Raw genomic sequence first — 14,096 nt, 5'->3', positions numbered from 1 at the left:
TTTGCATCTTGAGTTAGTGTTCTATATAATATTATCAAATAGCACATAAACCTAACACATAATTATCAAATAATTATTGTTTGGATGTTTTTCGTTTATTCACCATTGGTTTGCGTTAACTCGTTTGCGTTTCGGTGCAATCCCGAAAGACTACATATGTAGTGATTGTCAAGCGTCATTTAAAACCCTAGTTTAAATGTAATGAGATGTGCGTTATAGATCAAGTGATCTTAAGTTTGAATTGACGGAGTTTAAATTAACGGAGTTAACCTGAAATTGACGAGTGTCAAGCATTTGCTCACGTAGGTTAGTTCCGGTTGCTGTAGCAGGCCAGATGGTTTCTGATATTCTATTTTGACTCTTGCACAAGTCAAGCATTTGCTCACGTAGGTGGCAATGTCGGCTTTCATGTTCGGCCACCAGTAAAGTGCCTTCAGGTCATGGTACATTTTATCTGAGCCAGGGTGGATGGAATATCGGAACTTGTGTGCTTCGTCCATCACTAGAGTTCTCAACTCTCCGTAACGTGGGACCCAAATCCGATTTTCGAAATATCGGACCCCGTCGGATTTGGTTTCAAGTTGCTTGTTCATGCCTCGCATGAGTTCTGATGGGAGATTATCGTCTTTCAAGGCTTCGAGTTGCGCATCGCGAATCTGATCGGGTAAGTTGGCGTGAATCGTGAGTTGTAATGCTCGCACTCGCCTAAGTTTATCAGTTTCTTTTCTGCTGAGAACGTCGGCCACTACGTTGGCCTTGCCCGGGTGGTATTTAATGGCACAGTCATAATCCTTAAATAGCTCGACCCAACGACGCTGTCGCATGTTCAGCTCCTTCTGATCGTAGATATGTTGGAGACTCTTGTGGTCGGTGTAAATGGTAAACTTGGTACTGTACAAGTAATGCCTCCATATCTTAAGAGCAAACACCACAGCTCCGAGTTCCAAGTCATGGGTCGTGTAATTCTTCTCGTGAATCCGTAGTTGTCGAGAGGCATAGGCTATAACCTTCTCGAGTTGCATCAGCATGCAACCGAGACCTTGTATCGATGCGTCGCAATGTACCTCAAAATTTTCCGTTCCCTCGGGAAGGGCTAGAATAGGGGCGCTACAGAGTTTGGTTTTCAACAGTTGAAAAGCGAATTCTTACGCGTCACCCTAATTGTACTTAGTACCCTTGTGAGTCAAAGCAGTGAGGAGTTGAGCAATCTTTGAAAATCCCTCGATAAAACGCCGGTAGTAGCCGGCCAGTCCTAGGAATTGTCGCACCTCTGTCGGAGTTTTAGGTGCTTCCCAGTTTTTGATGGCCTCTACCTTACTGGGATCGACATGGATACCATTCTCATTGATCACATGTCCTAAGAAGTGAACCTCGCGAAGCCAAAATTCGCATTTCGAGAGTTTAGCGTACAGTTGTTCCTTCTTTAGTAATTTCAGAATTAACCTCAAGTGTTCTTTGTGATCGGTCTTGTCCTTGGAGTAGACGAGGATATCATCAATAAAAACAATCACAAACTTGTCGAGGTACACCTTGCATACTCGGTTCATGAGATCCATGAATACGGCTGGTGTGTTGGTTAAGCCAAAAGGCATTACCGAAAACTCGTAGTGACCATACCGAGTTCTGAAAGCCGTCTTTGAAATATCTTCTTTGCGCACTCTTAATTGATGGTAACCAGATCTCAGATCGATCTTCGAGTAGTAACTCGATCCTTGAAGTTGGTCAAAGAGATCATCAATTCGGGGTAAGGGATAACGGTTCTTGATCGTCACCTTATTCAGCTCTCGGTAGTCGATGCACATGCGGAAAGTCCCGTCCTTCTTCCGGACAAATAAGATAGGGGCTCCCCATGGTGATGAGCTAGGTCGGATAAAACCTTTATCCAACAAATCTTGCAATTGAGTGGACAACTCCTGAAGCTCTGCCGGTGCGAGCCGATACGGGGCTCGTGCTATGGGTGCAGCACCGGGGGTCAATTTGATTTGGAACTCGATTTGTCGAATAGGAGGGAGTCCAGGCAAATCTTCCGGGAAAACTTCCGGAAAATCTCTCACGATCGGTATGTCTTCGATTCGTTTCTCCTCTGCGGGTTTCTCGACAATATGGGCTAAAATTGCCAGATGACCCTTTCGTAAATATTTCTGTGCCTTCATGAGGGTGATGATGCTGGTGGTCATGCCGCTCTTCTCGCCCTGAATTGAAATGATCTCGCCGGAAAGGGTAGTGATGTGGACTATCTTGTCATGACATATAATCTCCGCTCGGTTCTCGGATAACCAGTCCATGCCGACAATGACATCGAAACTACCAAGTGAAATAGGTATGAGATCGATATCAAAAATATGACCCGACAGTTTCAACTTACATCCCGCAAGTACATGAGTTGTTTCTATAGACTTACCGTCAGCTAATTCAACAGGAAACTTAGCATCTAACGGGGTTGGAGTTAAGTCTAAGAGTTTACTAAAGGCTTTCGATACAAAACTCCTATCAACTCCAGTGTCAAACAAAACAAAAGCAAAACAGTCGTTCACAGGAAACTTACCGGTCACCACATATGGATCGCTGCGGGCCTGGCCTGACCCAATGATGAAAGCTCTTCCTTTACCACTGCTTCCGCCACCGCTGCTGCCTCCATTGTTCTCATTCTGCTTCAGTTTGGGGCAATCCTTCTTGAAATGACCCTCTTGACCACACTCGTAACACCCTTTAGTCATCATAGGTGGATTAGGAGCACCCTTTGCCGCTAGGTCTCCCCTACATTCTTTGGCCTGATGACCCATTTTTCCGCATCTCAGACATTTGATATGGTCGCATGGCCCAGCATGGTGATAGTTGCACTTGTTGCATTTCGGGTGTTTCCTAGCATAGCCGCTCGAACTATGCCCGCCACCGTTGTTGTTATTGTTGGGACCCTGATTATTGAAGCTCCGAGTGAGTTCGCGCTTACGGTAGTGTTGTTGTTGTGGGAGGTTCGAGGATGAGGACCTGGTGTTGTCAAATTTTCTCTTTCCATTGCTCGGGTTGTTGTTGTTGTGATTGTCAGTGCTCGGGTTGTCACGGGTTTTAGAGGTTGAACCTCTAGGTGGTAACGCACCTTGGGTCACTGCCTGATCCGTCAGTTTGTGAGCTAACCGGATCGCTTGTTGAATTGTAGCCGGTTTAGAGGACGTCACCATACCCTGAATTTGTGGTACCAACCCATCGATATACATCTCGATCCTCTTACTCGGCGGGTTTACCATCCGTGGACACATTACTGCTAGCTCGTGAGAACGGGTGGTGTAAGCTTCAATCTCGGAACCCACCATTTTCAAGGACCAAAACTCAGATTCCAACTTCGCGATCTCCTCTCTAGGACAATACTTTTCCCGCATCATATTCTTGAACTCTTCCCAGTTCATAGCGTTAGCCAATTCCAATCCAAGAATTTGCACATTGGAGTTCCACCAAGTGAGAGCAGAATCTTCCAGTGTTCCAGCAGCAAATTTGACCCTACTGGCGGGTGGACAGTTACACATCTCAAAAGTTGACTCTGCCTTCTCAGCCTAACGCAGGAACCCTGTGGCTCCCTCAGTTCCCTTAAACGAATTGGGCTTGCAATCCAGGTAGTTCTTGAAAGTACACGTTCCAGCTGGACCTCCGGCTTGATTTTGAACATGTGCGGCTAGAGCTGCCGCCGCATGGTCATTCAATAGGGTTTGGAGTTCTGCTGCGGTTAAGTTGATGTTACCGCGACCGTGCCCAGCGTTTCTTCCAGCCATCTCCTAGAATCACAGCATAAAATGTCAGACATGAATTCTCGGTTTCATATGCAACACACCATACATGTAATAAGAAGATAGGTAAGAAAGAAAAAAAAAGAAGTAAACATCACATCACAACCATATAATAATCCAAATAATAATTCATGATTAAAACCATTGTATTCGCTACAAAGTATTTAAAACCAATCCTTAAAATCATAGAAAATAATAGTTTGGATGGAGACAACCCCTCCATATAGGTGTTATCATCCTTAGATGTCATCGTCTGAGGACACCTCTGAGTGTGCCTCGGGCTTAGCCGGTTCTTCTTCCGGTTCCTCTTCGGGTTCCTCCTCGGGATCTTCCTCGGGTTCCTCCTCGGGATATTCCTCGAGTTCTGCTGCGTTCTGAGCAATTTGCGTCTGTAAGACATCGCAACGCTCCAGAGCTATCTCTGTCCGGGATTTCGCCACAAGAAGTTGCTCTTGCAAGTCGATCATCTCTGCTTGCATTTTTCTCATAATCTTCATCTGCTGATCATTAGTATCTTGCATTTCCTTCATAGCCGCTGTCAGGTGGGAAATTTCCTCCCTAGCCTCGGTTCCATCTATTATCAATCCGAAAACGTTCGCCCTCGCCGAGCGCATAAAACCCACGTCACGCTCTAAACAAGAAACAACAGCTGCGAGAACACGCTCTATAGGTTAGGTTATGGGTGGTAGGGTGTTGGGGTAAGCAGGGCGACTCGGGTGAGGTAGTGGGGGAACTTGTTCGCGATAAACCATACGTCTGATCAGACTCGGGTACCAATCCCAGCTAACGTCGTCGTCGTACATGCCTCCAGACAGGCGATACCTCTTCGGTGCAGGGGCTTCTAGTTTCGGGACTACTCGGGGTGGCGATGAGGTAGGTAGCTGCGGTTCCTTTCCATGAGCATGAGTCATCTGGTCGGATGATGAAGATGATGGCGTCGACATCCCTACAGGTAAGCCGTGTATGCGTGCGTATGAGTGAATGAGGTAAAGAAATAAGATAACGAGAGACTAAGCAAAATATATATGCAGTGCGTATAATTATAACTAATGGGTCATTGCGGTTATAGTCTAGTATGCATGCAATTTCTAGTTCGCTATAACCAATGGCTTTGATACCAATTGTCACACCCTCAAAATCCACTAACGGAGTTTTACCGTCAGAGGGTGTGAACTAACAGGATCGGAATCATTAGTTATAATCAAACCATAAATAAAGTTTTCAAACCACGAAAACAATTTAAGTGTAAATAAGTGCGGAAGCGTAAAACCATAAACCAAGTGTTGCGTCACGCAGAACGACATAAAAACCCAATTAATAACAGTTTGAAAACCAGTTTGCATAAACAATAGCGTTCAAAGTAATGCATGATCCTATACCGCGCGCCGCCTCGGCTACCTGAGAATAACATACTAAAAGTGTCAACACGGGGTTGGTGAGTTCACAAGTTTATATAAAATAAAGCGTTTGCGTTTGCGTTTTGCGTTTTGCGTTATCATATAGTGTTAAATCAATTATATATCTATAGGTAGCTAGCCTATAAAGCAAGTATTACTAAGTGTTCGACACCGAAGCTGACTGTTTATCATTTGCCTTGCCACCAGGTCTATCTCGACCATGGTAATGTGTTAGCCAAGATTACACCCACTCGACCTCCAGTCAAGTTTAGCGTCGGGTGGGGTTTGTCAAACCCAGTAGTACTACTCAACAGTGACTCGCTATTATCCAATACTAAACGGTTCGATGTGTATGAAAGACTTTTGTTGTTTCGTTTGCCACTTAGCCTTTACAAGTGATATATAACTAAATAACAAAATCTAAAAGCGTTTCGGAGTATGTATTCTCCCCCAAGTGAAAAAAAGCGTTTAAAGGAGTTAAAAGGGGAACGTGAAACTCACTGTTTGCGAAGAATTCCAAAAACAAGTCACCCAAGTGATGCGCGTCACAGAAAATCCTCCCTAGCGTTCTAAAACAACAATTAGATTTTCTAAGTGTTGGAACTACTATCAAGTCTCTAGACTCGGCACATAATACCTATGCACAAGATACGTTTCGTGTTTCGTTTGTGAATTGTGTGTGACTCAACAAACACATTTGTGATACGTTAGATGTGTGAAAAACTATTTACGTGTCAAGTATTAATAATGTACATTATTAGCAATTATTCCCCACAAGGGCAATTTGGTCAAAACATAACAATTATCTAGCAACAAGCACGTTTCATGTATTTTCATATAGTTCAGCAGCTAGTTTTATCACGACAGAATTCTACTTGAGAGATTACTCTATTCAACAGATCATAGCATATCAATTAATTCACCAAAAATTGTCACAAAAGCATACATGAGTTAGGTTTCCAGAACTATTTTTATTGTATTTTTATTCCACATGGTTTACTCACAAAGATCAAAACATTACAGCAAACTCACAGCAGTCAAAATCATGCGCAACAGAATGTTATTTGTTATTCCCGTTAAATGAAAAATCCAATTAATGCAAGACCAATTGGGTTAGGTTCTTAACTCAACATGTTAACTTCCAGAAGTGGAACCAACCCATTTGGTCTTGTAGTTCATGAGATATGATAATTACAAAACAACCTAACAGCATGTCTCACAATTCAGATTTGCACCTCAGTTTTGTAAAATAATAAAAGTTAACTTTTACTCATCCAAAAATTACAAACTTGGATTTTTTTAAAAACTAGACTCAAGATAGTACCCTGTAGTGTTAACAACCTCGATCAATTTCCACATTAAAATTTAGTTACAGTTGTCTAAACATAACTTACAATCTGTCCAGTACCAGTTTTGACCTTTAATCACATTTAAATTGTTTGAGCAACCAAAACAACTCCAAATCAGGCGTGGTTGGGTTTTCTGGAAACTAGACTCAGAGTAATACCTTTTAGACTCATAAATAGCTCAGTTTGGTTTTATATTTAACAAGTTACATGTCGTTCAAGTTTAACTATCTCTGCTGTCAAAACTCAGCAAGCACACACAATCGTCTAACATGCATCCTAAGCATACGACATATCTCCAAACATGCAATAAACATAATTATCCATAGAAATCAGTAGTAACCCTCTAGGGTTTACAAACAATCAATGATTTAACAACCTTTCACCGTTCAAAATCACATATGATCATCTAAATCAATAACCAAAGCATAATTAATCATCAAGCATAAAATCAAACCCTAGTTCATCTTACTCATCAATTTCGTGACTTAGGGTTTTGGATTAACCCATTCAAAATCAAAATTAACCATATAGAATGCATAGAATAGTTGTTTATACCTTCCTAGCACCTTAATTCTTCAACAAACTTGAAAAATCCTTTTGTGTATGTGTGTGTATGTTGACGGCAGCCAAGGGAGCAAGGGGAGGGGGGCCGATCGGTTTTGGGGAGGGAGAGGGAGAGTTAGGGATTTTAATATTATTAATAATAATATGTTACACTAAGGCCCCTCAACTTCTAATTGTTACTTTTCTAGCTTAAAGTAACTTGTTTGCATCTTGAGTTAGTGTTCTATATAATATTATCAAATAGCACATAAACCTAACACATAATTATCAAATAATTATTGTTTGGATATTTTTCGTTTATTCACCAATGGTTTGCGTTAACTCGTTTGCGTTTCGGTGCAATCCCGAAAGACTACATATGTAGTGATTGTCAAGCGTCATTTAAAACCCTAGTTTAAATGTAATGAGATGTGCGTTATAGATCAAGTGATCTTAAGTTTGAATTGACGGAGTTTAAATTAACGGAGTTAACCTGAAATTGACGAGTGTCACAAACGTGAACGTATAGCTTTTCACCGACTGTCTTCTTGCCTTCAAAATCACCGCAAAGCTCAAAAATATGCTCCAATAACTCTCCAAAATCGGCTAGGGGCTTTCAGGTTATGTCAGGTTTAAGTTAAATGTGTTTAAATAACTAAAACAAGGCCCGACATTAAGCGAAAACGAACTTAATCCAGCCAAGTAGTGCCTAGGCGCCACGCGTAGGTCATTTGGCCTTCCCCCCTTCACGTGGCGCGGCGTGCGTCTCTATGGGCCCAGTCCGGTCTGACCGGTTCCCTGTTCTGACTCTTCCTGATGCGTTCCGGATCTCCGTGTTGGCTCGTTTTAGCTCTTTTTTCGCCCTTTTTCTTCACGATCAAATCCCGGAACCTACGAAACATAAAAACGTTAGTAATATACAAATCTCGACTAAAAACGAACAAAAAACTATTAAAATATTAAATAAAGTAAACAAGGGAAACATATATATTTAGCATTATATCATGGCTTTAGTTGAATGTACGTTTTGCTTCGTTAGTTGTACCGTTGGCATTATCTTTACTTTACATTCACTTTGATTTGTGAATCTTGCTGCAATCCACGTCTCCATCATCGTTCTTCCGCCACTGTCTTGCTACTGGTTTTTGAGGTTGGTGGCGGTGGTTTGATATAGCCATCGTGGTGGTGTTGCCTAGCGGTGTTTTGCTGTTAATTGTTGATGCATCAGTGCATTTGTGCTAGTGGCATTTCCGGCTGTCTATAGCGGCGACAATGGGTGGTGCTTTATGTTGTCGGTTTGTGACTTAAATTACAGTATAGGATATGATGAGGCTCCGCTATGTGGTGTGGCAACCTATGCCACAACCATAATGGAGTTTAGAGACGCGGGTAATTTGATTCGTATTTCGAGTTTTTTAAGCACTTTTAAGACTTTTTGGTTACTGATTTTGGGTTTGATGTTATTTTTCTTTATGTTTTATGTTTTGAGTAATGCTAACACTTTTAGGTGTTCACATGTGTCACAAACATGACCCAACGCGCAAGTTATAAAACCTCGTGTTATATTAAATAGACGACTAACGAATTGTCCAAACAAAAGGTTTAGATCGTATTCCTATTTACCGTTAAAATATTTACATATTTACAAAAGTTTAAATCTGACCTATCCCACATCGAATGGAAAATAATATTTTTTTTGAAATCAAACCTATAAAGCGAGTTCACAAATTAACAATCTCCACACAACACACACTTGGTTTACTAAACGATCGGCTTGTTTGGTAGATCAAGTGTTGCCTGAATCTCTTCTGCGTAATTCAACATATCCTTGTGATCGCTTCCTCTAACCGGATCAAACACATGTTATAATCGTACTAATTGAGCCGGGTATTGGTAGCAACCACAAGATTTATGCCAAAGAACTTAAACACGTCTTAAATTTTGTTTTTGGTTTCTTAAACACGTCTTTAAATTTATGCCAAAGAACTTAAACACGTCTTTAAATTTCTTATAGCTATTTTAAACATTGTTACTATAGTGTGATCAACAATTTAGTAAACTTAACTTAAATGCATTAGATTTACAGCTAGTAGTAATTCAAAATGAATCTAAATAACCATCTTTATAATTCTCTATGGAGTTTCAAATGCACTTTTTGATGATTTTATGAAAGAATCCAACGTTTTCGTGGTTACATTTGTGATCGATGTTTGTTAGTTAATGACATTATACTTCATTTTTGTTTGTAGTTTCTCTAAAACACATTCGCCTGATATTATATAAGTATTGTAATTTGTAAGTGTGATCCAGTTAACTACATACTGATTATACTCATGATCCAAGGTTAAATAGCATAAATCATAGTATTTTAACAAAGATATCGTAGTGGTTAGATCACATCTTCGTTTCTTTAAGAAACAAACCACATATTTTACCTACAAGGGAAACCATTTCCTACAAGAGGATTATAAATTTGATCATAACATTCTATCTCACATCGATAAAGAGAGTTCACGCATTAGCAATTTCAACACAACACACGTTTGGTTTACCACTCAACAAACTTATTTGGTAGAATAAGTGGTGTCTCGTTTTTTTAGCATAATTCAACATAATCCTTATATCTGCTTTGTGTGTGGAAGCCCTAAACAAATGTTATAAGCATACTGATTGAGGTTGTACTGGAAGCAAACTTATTTATGTTGATTAGTCATTTTAGTTATAGTTACTACACGGATCAACAATTTAGTAAACTTAACTTAAATGCATTCGATTCACAACTAGTAGCAATTCAAAATGAATCCGCATTTTAGAATATTTCAAGTTTAAAGAAAATATCATCTTTTTAGTTCTCCATGGGTTTCAAATGCACTTTTGACGATTTTATGAAACAATCCAACATTTTCATGGTCATATATGATGTTTGTTGTTTAATGACGGTTTACGTCATTTTTCTTTGTAGTTTCTCTTACACACGTTGACCATATATTGCATGAATATTGTAAGGGTGATCCATTTAACCACATTTAAAGTAATATCTCATGATCCAAGGTGGCATAGTGCAAATCACATAAGTTTAACATAGACATATTGTGGTGGTTAGATCATAGGTTTATCTTCTTGAAGGAATAAAAATCATCCTTTTCTTACAAGGGAAACCATTTCCTACTAGAGGGTTACACGTTTTTACCATGACATTCTATCCCACATTGACCGGAAAATAATAATTTTGTTAAATCAAACTTGGTTTACAACGAACACTTGGTTTACCAATCGACACAACGAACACTTGGTTTACCAATCGACAAACATGTTTGGTAGAATAAGTGTTGTCTTAATCTCAACAACATAATTCGGCCTAATTCTTACGTTTGTTTTCTTTATTAGCTCAAACACATGCTATAAGCATATTGATTTAGCTGATTACTAGAACAAACTTATGATTTATGTTGAATAGCTCAAACACAAGTCTTAGATTTTTGTTTGTGTTTTCCTTAAAATGCCTAGGTTCGTATACTCATTATCACAATAGCAACTACTATGATTTACAACTTAGCCAATTTAACTTGAATGCAAAAGATACACAGTTAGTTGCATAGCCTGATGATTATGCGGTTTATAATCTTTTAGGTTTCAAATAATCATATTAAAATATTTTTAGGATTCATAACGAAAGAGGCTTGAAATAACCTTCTTTAAAGGTTTATTGGCTTCAAACATTTCAAAATGTGTTAAATGTGTTAAATTCATAGCTAGTTGCAATTCAAAATGTATTCGTAGTTTAGAATATTTCAAGTTTCAAATAAGTATCTTCAAAATTTCTTGAGGGTTCACATAATGAAGAAGGCCTCAAATAACTTTTTAGTTCTCAATGTTTCAAATGCATTTTATGACGATTTATGAAAAAATCAGGCATTTTCAGTAATATCTAATGCAAGATCCAACGTGGCACAGTGCATATATTACATAAGTATTATAAGTGTGGTCCGTTTAAATACGTAGTGAACATCTCATGAATCATGATCTAGGTGAAATAACACAAATCATAGTAGTTTCTCATAGATATCGTAGTGGGTATATCATATCTTCCTTTTTTTATGAAAAGAATTTACTATTTTCCTACAAGGTAAATCATTTTCTACCAGAAGGCTACATATTTTATCTCGGCATTCTATACCACATCGATAAGAAAATATTAGTGTTGTTGAAATCAAACTTATAAAGGGAGTCTGCATATAAACAATCTAAACACAGTGCACATTTATTTTACCAATCTACAAACTTGTTTGGTAGATTAAGTGTTGTCTCAACCTCTTTAGCATAATTCAACATAATCCTTAAGTTGGCTTGGAAAAATGCCTTAGATACATGCTATAATCATACTAACTGAGACAGTTACTCAAGCAAACTTAATGTTTGTTGTTTAATGACATTTTCCATCATTTTTCAATGTAGTTTCCCTAACACGTACACATTTACCATATATTTCATAAATATTGTGTGATTCATTTGACCACATTACAGTAATATCTCATGCAAGATCCCATGTGGCATATAGTGGAAATCATAGAGTTTTATTGTAGACAAATCGTGGTTGTTAAATCATATGTTCATTTTGTTTGAATGAATAAAAATTAGTGTTTGCTTACAAGGGAAACCATTTCCTACTAGGGGGATACGCGTTTTTACAATGGCATTCGATCCCACATCGGATGGAAAATAATAATTTTGTTGAAATCAAACTTATAAAGCGAGCCCACATATAGCTAGTATCAACACAACGAACACTTGGTTTACCATTCGACAAACATGTTTGGTAGAATAAGTTTTGTCTTAATCTCTTCAACATAATTGGCATAATTCTTACGTTTGTTTCCTAATTGCTCAAACGCATGTTATAAGCATATTGATTGAGCAATTACCGGAACAAACTTATGATTTATGTTGAATAGCTCAAACTTAAGTGTTAGATTTTTTGTTTTTTTTTTGTCGAAATCAAACTTATAATGCGAGTACAAATATTGCCAGTATCAACACAACGAACACTTGGTTTACCAATTCACAAACATGTTTGGTAGAATAAGTTTTGTCTTAATCTCTTCAACATAATACGGCATAATTCTTACGTTTGTTTCCTTTAATTGCTCAGACGCTTGTTATAAGCATATTGATTGAGCAATTACTGGAACAAACTTATGATTTATGTTGAATAGCTCAAACACAAGTCTTAGATTTTTGTTTTTTTCCCCTTAAAAATGCCTAGGTTCGTATACTCTTTATAACAATAGTAACTACTATGATTTACAACTTAGTCACTTTAACTTAAATGCAAAAGATACACAGTGAGTTGCATAGCCTCATGATTATGTAGTTTATAATCTTCAGGTTTCAAATAAACATACTAAAATACTTTTAGAATTCAAGTAACTAAAGAGGCCTCAAATAACCATCTTTTAAGGTTTATTGGCTTCAAATGCACTTTTTGACAATTTTAAGAACGGATCTAGCTCTTTCTGGGTCGTATTTCTGATTGACATTTTTTTTTGTTATGAGATTTTATATCATTCTCATTGTTGTGTCCCTTACGCAGATTGGCATATTTTACATTAGTATTGTAAGTGTGGTCAGTTTAAATACGTACCGAACATCTCATGAGTATAGCCTCATGATTATGTGGTTTATAATCTTAAATAAAAATATTAAAATACTTTTATAATTCAAGTAACTAAAGAGGCCTCAAATAACCATCTTTAAAGCTTTATTGGCTTCAAATGCACCTTTTGACAATTTTAAGAACGGATCTATAGCTCTTTCTTGGTCGTATTTATGATCGACATTTGCTTTTGTTATAAGATTTTTTTATCATTCTCTTTGTTGTGTCTCTTACGCAGATTGGCATATATTACATAAGTATTGTAAGCGTGGTTAGTTTAAATATGTATCGAACATCTCATGAATCATGATCCAAGGTGACATAACGCAAATCATAGTAGTTTCACATAGATATCGTAGTGGGTATCTCATATCTTCCTTTTTTATGAAAATAATATACTATTTTCCTACATGGGAAACCATTTCCTACCAGATGACTATAAATTTTATCTCGACATTCTATCACACTTCGATAAGAAAATAATAGTGTTGTTGATATGAAACTTATAAAGCTAGTCTGCATGTTAACAATCTAAACACAGTGCGCGTTTGTCTTACCAATCTACAAACTTGTTTGGTAGAATAAGTGTTGTCTCAACCTCTTTAGCATAATTCAACATAATCCTTAAGATGTCCTGGAGAAAATGCCTTAGATACATTGTATAATCATACTAATTGAGGCAGTTACAAAAGCAAACTTAATGTTTGTGGTAAAATGGCTTTTTCCATTGTTTTTCTCTGTAGTTTTCCTACCACACATTTACCATATATTGCATAAATAGTGTACGATTCATTTAACCACATTTACAGTAATATCTCATGCAAGATCCAAGGTGGCATAGTGCAAATTATAGAGGTTTATTGTAGACAAATCGTGGTGGTTAAATCATATGTTCATTTAATTTGAAGGAATAAAAATTAGCGTTTGCTTACAAGGGAAACCATTTTCTACTAGCGGGATACACGTTTTTACAATGACATACGATCCCACATCGAATGGAAATTAATAATTTTGTCCAAATCAAATTATAAAGCAGGTACACATATTGTCGGTATCCACACAACGAACACTTGGTTTACCAATCGACAAACATGTTTGGTAGAATAAGTGTTATCTTAATATCTTCAACATAATTCTTACGTTTGTTTCCTTAATTTCTCATACGCATGTTATACGCATATTGATTGAGCAATTACTAGAACAAACTTATGATTTATGTTGAATAGCTAAAACACAAGTCTTAGATTTTTGTTTTTTTTCCTTAAAAATGCCTAGGTTCGTATACTCTTTATAACAATAGTAACTACTATGATTTACAACTTAGTCAATTTAACTTAAATGCAAAAGATACACAGTTAGTTGCATAGCCTCATGA

Source organism: Bidens hawaiensis, unplaced genomic scaffold (genome assembly GCF_021521415.1).
Source record: "Bidens hawaiensis isolate Kalapana, Puna unplaced genomic scaffold, B.hawaiensis_p1.1 tig00043428_1, whole genome shotgun sequence".
NCBI classification, from domain to species: Eukaryota; Viridiplantae; Streptophyta; class Magnoliopsida; order Asterales; family Asteraceae; genus Bidens; species Bidens hawaiensis.
This window is presented reverse-complemented; position numbering follows the sequence as displayed.